Source organism: Lissotriton vulgaris, chromosome 7 (genome assembly GCF_964263255.1).
Source record: "Lissotriton vulgaris chromosome 7, aLisVul1.2, whole genome shotgun sequence".
Classification (NCBI taxonomy): domain Eukaryota; kingdom Metazoa; phylum Chordata; class Amphibia; order Caudata; family Salamandridae; genus Lissotriton; species Lissotriton vulgaris.
This window is the reverse complement of record NC_141695.1, coordinates 1,568,264,365-1,568,280,449: the sequence shown is the minus strand read 5'-3', so window position 1 is coordinate 1,568,280,449 and position 16,085 is coordinate 1,568,264,365. Positions and strand designations below refer to the sequence as shown.

At 36.8% G+C, this 16,085-nt stretch overlaps 1 long non-coding RNA gene across 1 annotated transcript; it reads left to right on the top strand.

Moving 5' to 3' along the window:
• Positions 1 to 8,738: 8,738 nt before the first annotated feature.
• On the top strand, positions 8,739 to 9,153 carry LOC147706007 (uncharacterized). The gene is made up of 3 exons (XR_015297341.1): positions 8,739 to 8,812; positions 8,905 to 8,989; positions 9,076 to 9,153. It is a non-coding gene; the product is annotated as an uncharacterized LOC147706007 (long non-coding RNA).
• Positions 9,154 to 16,085: the final 6,932 nt, after the last annotated feature.

Genomic DNA, 16,085 nt, shown 5'->3' with positions numbered 1-16,085 from the left:
TATGAGAGAATATTGTAATGTTATCCCCTTTGTGTCTTCTAAAATGTGTTTAAAAAAATTTGTTTAAAATTTAAAAAAAAAAAAAAAAAAATTTCTAACTACGAGTGAAACATTTTCTATAATAATATACACCCATCCAAGGATCTTTCTCTGTTTATAATAAACTCTAAGAAGTTAATGTTACCCTTTTGTAGGCAGTTTTATGCGTACACGCTGCATGTTGGCCTTCATTTCTTGCTAAATGCCCACAAACCACTTATCCCGCTTCGTACTTACTAAAGCCATAGTTGTGTTACGTAATGGCTATTCATATACTCATTACCTTATTCTTGTTTGGGCCTTACGTTTTTAGTTACTTGTTCACCGACCTGCTTAGCTGATGCAGGTTTACTTAGTACTCCGATTCGATCATTTTTTTAAAAAAACGGAGCATGCTACTTACAGAGTTTCGCATAAACCCATACTAACAGTCCCTCTCATTTTGAAACCTCTAATTCTGCATATATATTTTGAATTATAAAACTCTCCCTTATAGCTTCCTAGTATTCCAGGTTATTATACTGTGGTAGTTTGGGTATAAAATCTATTGACGGCATTCACTTTTTCCGATCCCGCTTTGGACTATAACTAACGTTCAACCCACCTTTATAGTTTGCTAATACATAGGTGTTCCCCATGCGCGTATCAGCCTCTTACCGTGTTGCCGGTTTTTTGACTCCTCCACCGATGTATTTCCAGATCCCGGTTATCGAAGAGACACGTTATCCTACCCGGTCTCTTTTTAAAGTGGGTCTCAAACGTCTCACCTTCCTCATCTAGGTCACATGGCTCCTTTCTTTAATGAACATAGAGGAGGTATCTAGAGGGGGTTTGTCTATACTCGAGCATGGGCGCCATCTTTGAGTGCCTTATGATAGATATAATTATAATGGGCGCTCTTTATGATCAATAGAATACAACTTTCTTATACTTATTCTTAAACAAATTTGTTTCCTTTCATTCAAAAGAAACCTAACTCTTTCATCTATTTATATTTTGAGTACTATTATTGTAAGCAAATCAGCCCAGTGTTGCATATGCGTGATTCTAACGGTATATCCTTTCCCATTCCTCCCGGTTATTAAGGCCGTCAGTATGTGTTTTAAATTTACACATAAAGAATTGCTCTCTCAATTTGCGTTTTTTCTCCCAATTGCCGCCTCTTCTTGACATTGTGATTTTTTCCACTATGCACCATCTAAGGTCGTCTACTTTATGGTTATGCTGCAGCCAGTGTTCAGTTAATGGAGCATTACACTTCTGAGTTCTGATGGCTGAGCGATGTTCGTTCAGCCGTACCTTTACTTCCCTGCCAGTTTCACCGATGTATCCTAAGCCACATGGACATGTTATCAAATAAATTACATTTTTACTTTTACAATTGTACATCTCTTTAGGGATATGTGTTCCCTCATTTAGGGTGATTTTCTGGCTTGGCATTATTAGTTTGCAATTCACTCAGGAACTACATGGGTAGGTTCCTGTTACTCTGGTACCTGTCGTGATGCTCATTTGTTTATTTTCTGATTTTTCCTTATAGGTTTTCACCAGCATATTTCTGATTGTTCTGTTTCTTCTATATGAATAGAGAGGTTTATCAATAATTCCTGTGCTTGGATCTTGTAAATAGCTCCAGTTCCTGTTTATTATGTTTTTTATTTTGTTGCTCAATAGTGAATAGTTCGAGACAAACACTATTTTGTTCATTTCTTCTTTCTTTCTATTATTATTTTCAAACATTGCCTCCCTGTTATAGAATTTAGCTCTTTTGTATGCTTTTTTAATGATGCCCTTGGGATAGCCACTATTTTGTAATTTAATCTTTAAATTCTCAGCATGAATCTCAAAGTCTTGTCTATTGGTACAATTTCTGCGGAGCCGCAGAAATTGCCCAAAAGGGATGTTATCCTTTTGACACCGCGGATGGTCGCTGTTATAGTGGAGCATAGTATTGCGATCCGTGGGCTTAACATACAAATCCACAATCAGGACACCTTCCTTACTTTTAATTGTGATGTCTAAAAAGGCACATTCCTCCTGGCTCATGGTTGAGGTGAACCTCAGATTGGGATCCCCGCAGTTTAACCACTCGATAAATTCCAGTAGTTCACACTTCTCTCCGTTCCAGATGAAAAATATATCATCTAGGAACCTTGAGTAGTTTTCTATATTCTCATAAAATGGACAGGCCTCATTGTAAATATGCTTGTCCTCAAAGGCACCCAAATAGAGGCAGGCCAGGCTCGGCGCACAGGTAGCCCCCATGCTGGTGCCCTTGGTTTGACAATACAGATCCTCCTCAAATAGGAAGATGTTGTTTTTAAGAATAATCTCTGTTAGGTCAACTAAAAAAACTGAGTGCTCTGATAGATCCCCATTCTCATCTTTAAGTAGTTCTCTTATTGTTTCTACTGTCGCAGATTGCGGTATATTTGTATACAATGATTCGATATCTAGCGATACCAACCATTGTTGTTCTTTATTGAATTTTATACCCTCTACCTTTTTAATCATCTCAGTGGTATCTTTAATATATGATCTCTGTTTTGATACCAGAGGCCTTAAAAATCTATCCACGTAGATACTCAGTGGTTCAGTCATGGAATTTAAACTCGAAACTATGGGTCTCATGGGGGGGTTTTCCAGGTTTTTGTGCACTTTTGGCAGACCGTAGATTGCCGGTATAACTGGGTTGGTGTTTAGTAAGAATCCATATTCATCAGTACAGATGATTTCATCTTCCAGTGCTAGGTCCAATATTCTTTTTATGCTTAGCTGTAAGTTATCCCACTCCCTTTGTGTAGATCGTCTATAGTGTTCCTTCACTGATAATAGTGACAACATTTTCTCTCTGTAGTCCTCAGTTTCTAAAATCACAATACTCCCGCCCTTGTCGCCAGGCTTTATTGTTATGTTCTCACATTTTTCTAGGTTGTTGAGAGCATCCCTGCAGTCTTTGGACAAATTATTGTTATAGATTTTTGTTTCTTTTTTCAGCAAATTATCGATATCTTTCTCCACTGCTCTTTCAAAGAGTTCTACATTTTTGTTGACCATAGCTCTAGCTGGGGTCCAAATAGATATGGGCTTTAGACCTGACAGGTTTTCTTTTTCAGGTGGTTCAGTATTAAGAAAAAATTGTTTAAGCCTCACCTTTCTAAATAAACTTTTTAGGTCTTTTTGGATCTCATAATTATTGGGTTTACTTATGGGGGCATATCCTAGGCCTAAACTTAATACTTTCTCCTCCTCTTTATTTAGTACTTTGGTAGATAAATTTATTATTGGGACAGCCTCCTTTTCACCTAATCCCACGCTTTCTGACTGCAGGTTTTCATATACATTGGTCTGTATTGTTGAGCTTGTCGAGGGTAATTCCCCCTTCCCCTCCCTCTCGGTGCATGATTTCCTCTCTGTTGCTGTTGCCCTAAAAAAGGTCTTTGTTCTCTATTCTGGCCTTGGTTCATATCCTTTCTACCCCGTGTTTCATTACGGATGTCCTCATCAGATTCGGTACTTGCATAGGAGGATTCTGAAAAACTCACGTTTTTCCTTTGTCCCCTTGGTCTATACGGGTACCAGGTTTTTTTCTGGTTGGTTTCTTGGGCTGGTGTGTCATAATAGTCTTTTTTGGTGTAAGAGTAAACTAATTCCACACTATACCTATTTAGATCTTTCTGTAATTTGTTAGTTTTTTTGCCTATCAGATAATCCCTATATCCATCAACATCTTCTGCTATCTCGCTTAGTTTCTTCTTTGCCTCATCGAGGGCATTGCTATGTTTTTCAGTTCTATCTCCATTTTGTCAAGATCTCTTCTTTCTACTAATATGAATTCTTGTGCTGTTTCGATAATTAAAAGCATCCAGTCCCTACTACATCTGTTTGCTATTAGGGTCCACCGCTCAATAAACTTTTTATCTTTTACAAACAGACCAGGTTCATTTTTGACCTGTAGTCCGATAGGGATGATACCTTTCTTACAGTATTCTATTAAGAATTCAGCGTGCAGCTCTGTGCGTACAACTTTCTTTTTGAGATTCCAGAAAGTGTTCCATTTCTCAGAATTACTATCCGTGATAATGGATGCACTTGTGGTTTTAGAGCTGCCTATAATTTTAGAGAACTGATCCTCAGTAAAACCATAGGTTTTAATAGCGTCCATATCAATTTGGACTTTCTTACCAACAACTCTCCGGTTGACAAACCGTGCTTAAATGATTAAAAGAGAAAGAGAGTACCCTTCTAGTCAACACCCACAGGAACAGGGTAATAAATGCGAAAAAGGAAAAATGTTCCCTGGGTTCTTGATTACAGTGGGGAACTAAATTATTCACACCTCACAACATACTCTCATTCAGCCTGTTCATCAATAATATGCTGTAGTGGAACCAGAAGGACAGGAACTATTTCGTGTATAAAAACTTTAACAATTTATTATAAAAGCAGATATTTCTTAAAAAGGTGGTTGATACAATATAAAACATGAATTCATTTCACAAAGTTAAAAACAATGTCAGTCTACTCAATGATGTCTAGATTTCAATGTTTTTTTTCCGATCTATGGGTACAAGAATACACAGTTCAGCATACTATTGAGGACATCAATTGCAATAGCACATAATTATAAAATGTACAAAAACAATACATCCCCTACGGGGTAGTCGACGCGTTTCGGTGGTTTGTGGCAGTGTGCCCCACCTTCCTCAGGACAGTTTTGATGTACACATCTATCTGTGAACAGAAAATGCCAATATAAGAATACATTTATTGTATCATTAAACGTTTTTTTGTCTTTTTTATCGCATCCTTCTTTCTCTTTTCTGTACTTGTCTATCATTATTTGTGGTTCCACTCTGCATTTATGACACTATGAGCCAGGAGGAATGTGCCTTTTTAGACATCACAATTAAAAGTAAGGAAGGTGTCCTGATTGTGGATTTGTATGTTAAGCCCACGGATCGCAATACTATGCTTCACTATAACAGCGACCATCCGCGGTGTCAAAAGGATAACATCCCTTTTGGGCAATTTCTGCGGCTCCGCAGAAATTGTACCAATAGACAAGACTTTGAGATTCATGCTGAGAATTTAAAGATTAAATTACAAAATAGAGGCTATCCCAAGGGCATCATTAAAAAAGCATACAAAAGAGCTAAATTCTATAACAGGGAGGCAATGTTTGAAAATAATAATAGAAAGAAAGAAGAAATGAACAAAATAGTGTTTGTCTCGAACTATTCACTATTGAGCAACAAAATAAAAAACATAATAAACAGGAACTGGAGCTATTTACAAGATCCAAGCACAGGAATTATTGATAAACCTCTCTATTCATATAGAAGAAACAAAACAATCAGAAATATGCTGAACCTAGAAGAGAACATAACAATAAAGCCTGGCGACAAGGGCGGGAGTATTGTGATTTTAGAAACTGAGGACTACAGAGAGAAAATGTTGTCATTATTATCAGTGAAGGAACACTATAGACGATCTACACAAAGGGAGTGGGATAACTTACAGCTAAGCATAAAAAGAATATTGGACCTAGCACTGGAAGATGAAATCATCTGTACTGATGAATATGGATTCTTACTAAACACCAACCCAGTTATACCGGCAATCTACAGTCTGCCAAAAGTGCACAAAAACCTGGAAAACCCCCCCATGAGACCCATAGTTTTGAGTTTAAATTCCATGACTGAACCACTGAGTATCTACGTGGATAGATTTTTAAGGCCTCTGGTATCAAAACAGAGATCATATATTAAAGATACCACTGAGATGATTAAAAAGGTAGAGGGTATAAAATTCAATAAAGAACAACAATGGTTGGTATCGCTAGATATCGAATCATTGTATACAAATATACCGCAATCTGCGACAGTAGAAACAATAAGAGAACTACTTAAAGATGAGAATGGGGATCTATCAGAGCACTCAGTTTTTTTAGTTGACCTAACAGAGATTATTCTTAAAAACAACATCTTCCCATTTGAGGAGGATCTGTATTGTCAAACCAAGGGCACCAGCATGGGGGCTACCTGTGCGCCGAGCCTGGCCTGCCTCTATGTGGGTGCCTTTGAGGACAAGCATATTTACAATGAGGCCTGTCCATTTTATGAGAATATAGAAAACTACTCAAGGTTCATAGATGATATATTTTTCATCTGGAACGGAGAGAGGTGTGAACTACTGGAATTTATCGAGTGGTTAAACTGCGGGGATCCCAATCTGAGGTTCACCTCAACCATGAGCCAGGAGGAATGTGCCTTTTTAGACATCACAATTAAAAGTAAGGAAGGTGTCCTGATTGTGGATTTGTATGTTAAGCCCACGGATCGCAATACTATGCTCCACTATAACAGCGACCATCCGCGGTGTCAAAAGGATAACATCCCTTTTGGGCAATTTCTGCGGCTCCGCAGAAATTGTACCAATAGACAAGACTTTGAGATTCATGCTGAGAATTTAAAGATTAAATTACAAAATAGAGGCTATCCCAAGGGCATCATTAAAAAAGCATACAAAAGAGCTAAATTCTATAACAGGGAGGCAATGTTTGAAAATAATAATAGAAAGAAAGAAGAAATGAACAAAATAGTGTTTGTCTCGAACTATTCACTATTGAGCAACAAAATAAAAAACATAATAAACAGGAACTGGAGCTATTTACAAGATCCAAGCACAGGAATTATTGATAAACCTCTCTATTCATATAGAAGAAACAGAACAATCAGAAATATGCTGGTGAAAACCTATAAGGAAAAATCAGAAAATAAACAAATGAGCATCACGACAGGTACCAGAGTAACAGGAACCTACCCATGTAGTTCCTGTGTGAATTGCAAACTAATAATGCCAAGCCAAAAAATCACCCTAAATGAGGGAACACATATCCCTAAAGAGATGTACAATTGTAAAAGTAAAAATGTAATTTATTTGATAACATGTCCATGTGGCTTAGGATACATCGGTGAAACTGGCAGGGAAGTAAAGGTACGGCTGAACGAACATCGCTCAGCCATCAGAACTCAGAAGTGTAATGCTCCATTAACTGAACACTGGCTGCAGCATAACCATAAAGTAGACGACCTTAGATGGTGCGTAGTGGAAAAAATCACAATGTCAAGAAGAGGCGGCAATTGGGAGAAAAAACGCAAATTGAGAGAGCAATTCTTTATGTGTAAATTTAAAACACATACTGACGGCCTTAATAACCGGGAGGAATGGGAAAGGATATACCGTTAGAATCACGCATATGCAACACTGGGCTGATTTGCTTACAATATTAGTACTCAAAATATAAATAGATGAAAGAGTTAGGTTTCTTTTGAATGAAAGGAAACAAATTTGTTTAAGAATAAGTATAAGAAAGTTGTATTCTATTGATCATAAAGAGCGCCCATTATAATTATATCTATCATAAGGCACTCAAAGATGGCGCCCATGCTCGAGTATAGACAAACCCCCTCTAGATACCTCCTCTATGTTCATTAAAGAAAGGAGCCATGTGACCTAGATGAGGAAGGTGAGACGTTTGAGACCCACTTTAAAAAGAGACCGGGTAGGATAACGTGTCTCTTCGATAACCGGGATCTGGAAATACATCGGTGGAGGAGTCAAAAAACCGGCAACACGGTAAGAGGCTGATACGCGCATGGGGAACACCTATGTATTAGCAAACTATAAAGGTGGGTTGAACGTTAGTTATAGTCCAAAGCGGGATCGGAAAAAGTGAATGCCGTCAATAGATTTTATACCCAAACTACCACAGTATAATAACCTGGAATACTAGGAAGCTATAAGGGAGAGTTTTATAATTCAAAATATATATGCAGAATTAGAGGTTTCAAAATGAGAGGGACTGTTAGTATGGGTTTATGCGAAACTCTGTAAGTAGCATGCTCCGTTTTTTAAAAAAAATGATCGAATCGGAGTACTAAGTAAACCTGCATCAGCTAAGCAGGTCGGTGAACAAGTAACTAAAAACGTAAGGCCCAAACAAGAATAAGGTAATGAGTATATGAATAGCCATTATGTAACACAACTATGGCTTTAGTAAGTACGAAGCGGGATAAGCGGTTTGTGGGCATTTAGCAAGAAATGAAGGCCAACATGCAGCGTGTACGCATTAAACTGCCTACAAAAGGGTAACATTAACTTCTTAGAGTTTATTATAGACAGAGAAAGATCCTTGGATGGGTGTATATTATTATAGAAAATGTTTCACTCGTAGTTAGAAAAAAAATTATTTAAAAAAAAAATTTTAAACAAATTTTTTTAAACACATTTTAGAAGACACAAAGGGGATAACATTACAATATTCTCTCATAGAACCCCGAGCTAAGAAGGACAATTGAAGGAAGTCCATAGCATCACAGGAGTATCGAGGGCCCAATCATTTCAGGAATGCAGATCCAACTCTAGAAGGTGAGCGCCATAAGGAATATTGAGTAGTGAAAAAAAGTCTCACTTATCTAGAAAGGGAATCGATTACAGTTCATTCATGCTCTATTCTTATAGGTGGAATTGAAAAAAACTCTTTTAGAGAAACGGTGAACTGGAACCCATTACACCTGCAACACCACAAGATAAACAGGTGAGCAAGGTTACTAGGAGAGGAAAGGGGGCTAGGAAACAATGGGAGCATGTAACTAAAAAATACCATTCCCACTGTTTCAGATTAAACAATATCTAAAAATATCTAAAACTATTGAGACCACCACAGAGAAGTCTACACCGATGTAAAGACCTGATTATCCTAATTAAGGTGCGTAAATAAATAGTATACATAAATGAGAATAGTCCACTTACAAGGCAAGGAGGGAGAGTTTAAGATGTTTACTCCCCATTTCCCCACAGGGCAGAATTGAACATAAACTGCCAGCAAAATTGAGAAAAGAATATATACTGCGAACAATGTAAAATGCCTGTTTAAATACAGAAGGTAGGACATAGAACAAACACAGTATGTTTAAACATTTAATTATCAGATTAATGTTTCTGAATTATATCCTCCTTTTTTATCGGTAGAGCGAGACTAGAACTAGCCACCTTAGAAGTTCTTCTTCAATCAAATATCCTAAGCAGAAAGGGATATTTTTAAAGGTATACAATCATGTGTGATTGAATGTTATCTAAAATGGAGGGAAATGAATGAATGTATGAATATGTGTGCCCATATACCCTAGTCCAATCTTTGACATTTTTATAAAAATGGGGGGGTCGACTCCAAGGGTCACCATAGTGTCATAAATGCAGAGTGGAACCACAAATAATGATAGACAAGTACAGAAAAGAGAAAGAAGGATGCGATAAAAAAGACAAAAAAACGTTTAATGATACAATAAATGTATTCTTATATTGGCATTTTCTGTTCACAGATAGATGTGTACATCAAAACTGTCCTGAGGAAGGTGGGGCACTCTGCCACAAACCACCGAAACGCGTCGACTACCCCGTAGGGGATGTATTGTTTTTGTACATTTTATAATTATGTGCTATTGCAATTGATGTCCTCAATAGTATGCTGATATGTGTATTCTTGTACCCATAGATCGGGAAAAAAACATTGAAATCTAGACATCATTGAGTAGACTGACATTGTTTTTAACTTTGTGAAATGAATTCATGTTTTATATTGTATCAACCACCTTTTTAAAAAATATCTGCTTTTATAATAAATTGTTAAAGTTTTTGTACACGAAATAGTTCCTGTCCTTGTGTTTCCACTACAGCATATTATTGATGAACAGGCTGAATGAGAGTATGTTGTGAGGTGTGAATAATTTAGTTCCCCACTGTAATCAAGAACCCAGGGAACATTTTTCCTTTTTCGCATTTATTACCCTGTTCCTGTGGGTGTTGACTAGAAGGGTACTCTCTTTCTCTATTAATCATTTAAGTCTGGTACTACACGCAAGTGGCTCATGCTGCTGCTGTTGGGGGCAGGCGAACTCTAGCGGTGAGCACCACGGTGGGAGTGTTATTTCTTTTTGGAAACATTTTTTGGAAGATTATAAATACAGTATAAATACATTAAAAACCCAAGCATTAAACCCAAGCAGATTTTAGAGATATTGGGACGAGGGGCCTGCTAAACAGTGGCGGAGAGCAATACGGGGGTATAGTGCTATTTCTTTGGTCTCCTGAGCCCCCTAAGCCCGTGAGCCTTTGAGCCCTCGAGCAGCTGGTCTGAGTAAGAGAGTGGAGGAAAACAAAGGGGTGTGTGTATAGCATAAAATCAGGCTGAAGATAGTATCATCTAATGATCAGCTAGCCGGTGTGTAGCCATAAGTGGCATCTCCACAAATACCCTAATTTACCTCTACTGGGAAATCTTGAGGGAATGAGGGGACTGATTGCGGGGGGCAGCAAAAATTTCTAAAACTCAAAACTCAAAAAACCACAGGTAATGATCACGGAACGAAAATACGAAAAGGGTTCAACAGTACAGAATAGAGGGGGAAATATGCGCTCAGGTAAAGAGAGGACGTCGGGACCAATTGCGAGACGTACAAAGAAAATACAACCGCCGAAGGTGTTAAAAAAGGTGAAAGCTAACACTGTAGGAGTGAATCAGTCACTAATATCTCCGATAGCAAGGATGTTTGAGAAATCGGGAAAAGTGCCAGATAAATTTCAATTTATGAAGGATCCAACTGGAGTTTTGATGACAATGCAAATAGATGCGGAAAAAAATAAACTACAAACCCCAATTAAACCTATTAGTAGGTAGAAATCGAGCATGCAAGTCATACAAAGCATTCAACAAGAAGAAGAGTGCAACTCACAAATTAAGATTAATGAACCAAAGGATAATGAAATCCAAATTACAGATCAGGATATATTAAGTGTAACTTCACCTTCCAATGCAAATCATCATGATAATCTAAAAGAAATGGATGTAGCAGGTGTACTATCTAATGACATAATTTGCTATACAAGTGATTCTGATTTCAATTATACCGATGTTAATCATGTAATCCAGAGCGGTACATATGAAGAAAAACTGCCACTTAGATCAATGGTTCCTATAGAAGTAAATGTAGAGATCAAGAAAATATGTCAGACAATTCCTGAGGAAAGAATGCCCAGTCAATTGATCAATCAAAATTGCAATTCAGGGACCGTCAATCAAGAAGACGATGTTCCTCATAGAACAAAGCAATATAATCCAAATGGGGGGGATGATTTAGGAAAGAAAATAAATGAAGATACTGACATAAAAAATAAATGACATGGCCACAAAGGAATATTCAACTTCTTCTACCAGTAAAGATCAAATTAGAAAAGCAACACCAGATAAGCAAATGGGAATAAAAAAACAAGATACAGGGATGAGCTGGGATATTTTTTTACCAAACCTCTACACTGACGTTAGAAGCACTAAAGTACCAATCCAATAAAATGGACATTCAAATTGATCTCCTGAAAATGATGGCAAATGCAGTCGTGGGGATTGATAACAAAACTTGCCCAGCTTAATGGCCTAATAATTAGAGCTCAAACCGACAGTGAAAAAATGGTCATAGACTGCGTTTGTATACCTATTATAGACAAACCATCAACAATACCGGAGGTTTTGAATACCATAATAGAAGATACCAAAAAGTCCCTTCAAAAGGAAAAAGAAAATGATGATGAAAAAATGAAAGAAAAACTCAAATTCAGTATGAAGAATGATAAAGCATATAACAGTTGTGTTGAAAGTAGTGATGGGCTAGAACAAACACCAACAACAAAGCCGCAGACAAAATCAAATTCACATGATGGAAGAATAACAGCAATAGACGTACAAACAATGGACCAGACAAGGGACGAGATAACCAGCATAGAAACAAGGGTAGATCAAGAAACTAAAGACCACGTCACCCACGGCTTCACCATGACAAAACGTCTAAGAAAAAAAGTTACGTAAAGCTAGAAAAAAGGCTAAACCACAAAATTGCGTAATAATACAAACAGATGAAGAGTCGATCACACCGATAGACATGCAAGGAAACAAATCACAAGATGAATCATCAAGAGAAGAAAAAAAGACCTCACCAATAATTAAGAATGGGAACAATAAATATTTTGCAATATTTGAAAAAGAACTATCAATGGAAAAATTGAGTGCCCAAAAGAATATAGCTATTAAGACAGCTAAAACAAGCCAAATGGGGGAGTCACAGAAAAATATGGAGGAAGGTAACAAGCTGGGAAAAATTAAATCATTGGGTAAAGAGCCGATCATAGAGAAAGCGCCGGTGTTCATAAAAAGGAGAAAATTAGAAGAACCAGCAGAACAAAGGATTATAGCAAGCCCAACTCAACTTGAAGATAAGTTATTAGAAAAAGAGGAAGAAGAACATGATAGTTGCCCAAGCATCCATGGTTCTCAGAGATGGAATGATAGCACTCCATTAAAGGTAACAATAAAAACAAGTCAGCAACAAATTCAATATGTTGACGAAAAAATAGAAACATACTTGAAATCTACTGCAAATGAGGAAGATAGAAGGAATACATTATAAATAGTAGAGACAAAAACACAATTACCAGACTGGGATCAACTTGTTATTGAAAACCGGGATGGGGTAAAGCAAAATATTTATAAAGCAAAGCAAGCTATGGAAACAGATAGACATGACAACCATATATCAAATGAGAAGGCACAACTTATTTTTAAACCTGAATTTGAATCAAGAGGGAGACAAGATATATTAAATAGAGGCAACATACTTCGACTATTTAAATCAATCCCGTCTTTAGCTAACATTGCAAGTGAGGATATTGATTCCATCGAATTTATGACTAATAAGGATAGTCTCCAGGCGCCAACATTAAATACACTAAATTCAATGTTAATAGCAGAACAAATTATAAACGAACGCAAAATATTTAACACCTGGGGCATAGTAATTAGTAAGCCTGCTCCAAAGGTCTATCCGACACCACTCATTAATGAGATAGATCAGGCACAGAAGGTAAAGTGTAACCTGCAAATCGGTGCTGTACTAAAAAATGCACGGGTGAATCTGCTCATAAAATAGGAGCAACAACGCCGCAAAGGAAAATAGAAAAAAAAATCAGGAATAAATGAAAAATGGATCACCCTGGCATTACATAGCAGTAAGGATCTATGAAAGAATAAAATCGTGCTCCCGGCAAAGAGCGAAAAGGATCTCGGAAAAATGATGATGTGTTCATGGAACATAAACGGAGTGGGAACTAAAATTTATAATGCACACATAGATTCTATTCCACAACCCTGGCAGATTATCCTACTGCAGGAAACATGGGAAACCAGTCCATTTATGTTACAGGGCTATATAGGTTATTTTGAATATGCAAAAAAAAAACATAAATATGGCGGTCCGAGTGGGGGGCTAGCAACATTTATTTCTAGTAACCTGCAGGCCGAACATGAGCAATTGGACTCAATTAGCCCTGACATTTTAATAGTCAAGTTGAAATATAAAACAAGTAATCAGAAAACAAAGACCTTAATTTTCATTAATGTATATATACATACAACAAGAAATAGTAGAGAATCATCGTGTGCAACACTTAATAACTTTTTGTTGGATGACCCATTAGTAGACTACATGATGACAGGGGACTTTAATCTGAATTTACTAGCACCCTTTATAAGAGACGACATCTCCCAATCACAAGATCATCAATGGTCAATCCCCCACCAGGATTTAGTAATGGAGACACTCCTTACGAAATAAAATCAGTATAAAATTTGTTAAGGACGTAGAAGCAATGGGGCTACGTATCCTTAATGGGAGATTTAAAGCAGATACTCCACCAGCATATACGTACATCTCGCATAATGCAAAGACTAGGATTGATTATACAATGGTATCACTTAACATCTTTCGTAATATTTCTTCATATCAGCTGGAGAAGGTTTCAGAAAGCGACCACTGCCAACAGATAATAACTACAAACATCAGGAGTAATACAAACTAACTATACCAAACTATGCCGGGGCACCTTGGAACGATAAATTATAAAAAACTTATTTGGACTGTCCAGAACAAGGATGAGATGAATGATCAAGTCAAGAAACTTATAGAGAATTGTTTCAATGACAGAACATTGGAGTCGCGGATTGAACAGTGGGTAAATTTTACCAGGAAGCTGGTTAAACCTCAAACTCAAATACGATTAAACAAGAGGAACCAAAACAAGCAAGGAGATGAAATGAAAAAAATATATAAATCTTCCATTTACAATAACAAAACTAAAAAGAACTCGTAATAGGCTAAGAAGGCAAATTACAAATTTCACTGATAATGATGAAATACTGAGTAAATTAAAATCTTTAAATCAAAACTTGAAGAAACTAATATGGAATGAAGAAATCAAGCAAAACAAGTATTCTGGTCAAAAATATTCTATGCAAGTAAACAAGTAAACGCAAGAGATTTCTGGGAAATCATAAATGGTCTAGTACGACCGAATATCTTGGTGGTATCATCAACTTTAACGGAGCAAGAATTGGTCACCTTCCTCGAAAAACACCTAAATCGAAAAGGAAAAATAAAAATAAATGATGAAACACATCCTGAAAATAGACTAGAGTATGAGATTGAAGAACAAATTGACATATCAAAAGCTCAACTAATGAAATTTATTAAGAAGCAAAAAGATGGGGAACCAGGACCAAATGGAATTCCGTTTGCTCTCTATAAAGAAAATCTGGATTTATGGTCAGGATATCTCGAAAAGTATTTAAAGAAATAATAAAAACAGGTGTTATTCCAGAATCATGGCAAGAGTCTGAAAATTATAGGCTTATCACTCTACAAGACTCAGACCCTAAGCTGTTTGCAGGGATTTTGCTTACTAACTTAAATGATTGGGCAATAGAAAATAAGGGGTTGCCACCGAACCAGACTGGCTTTATTAAAGGATTGGGAACATTAACAAACATCTCATCATTATCTCTACTAATCGATAAGTCAATCAGAGCAAAACAGCCGCTGTATCTATGTTTTGTAGATTTTAAATCTGCCTTTGATTGCGTCCAAAGAAACCTACTATGAAAGAAGCTCCAGCAAAAAAATATTCCAACTGAATTATTAAAACTGATTCAACTTCTCTACAGTAAAACCTGGGTCAGAGTGAGGATGGGGGATGGCCAAACATTATCAAAAGAAATTCCAACAACTGAAGGACTCAAGCAGGGATGCGTATTGCCCTCCCTCCTCTTTAATTTGTTCCTGGCAGATTTAACAGTGTTCCTGGATGAGATAAATGCACATCCGCCGAAACTAGCTTGCAAACAAATTTCTAATCTATTATATGCAGATGATGCCATACTTTTAAGCCAAACTAAAGTTGGATTACCGCGTTTAATCAACCGAAAACCATATACGCAAAGGAAAATGGAATGGTGATAAATGAAACCAAAACTAAAATCATGGTGGTCACTAAGAATATTAATTTAAGATATAAAAGCAAATGGTATATGGAGAACACCCAACTAGAACAAGTCGAAGTATATAGGTATTTGGGTGTATTATTCGACGAAAATGGAAATTATCATCCACAAAAAATGGACATACAAAGGAAGGCAGATGCTTTGACGGCAACATTCAGGATCCTACAGAAATCCCTTGGTAACCTTACATATCGTCCTCTCCTAAAGATTATAGCGGCAAAACTTCTTCCAACTATCTTATTGGCAGCAAGGCGCTAATTGGGAAAGATTCGGAAATAATCAATAACGCTTTATCTAAAACGTTTAAATCTATTTTTTACCTCCCAAACATTGCCTCTCCTGCACAAATTAGATTAGAATTTGGACTAAATAACCAATACTATGCAAGAAAGGGCCAATTTATAAAAACATGGAATCAGATAAAAAATGACCATGATAATCAGTTATCACAGTTATTATGGCAAGAAATAAACAACAATGCAAAGTCACCTGCATGGAATTATCTTAAAAAAGCGATAGAAAAGTTTGCTGTAATGCCAATCTGGAACAACACAATATGTAAGGCATCATTTAAAAAAATAATCAACCGAACAACAAACCA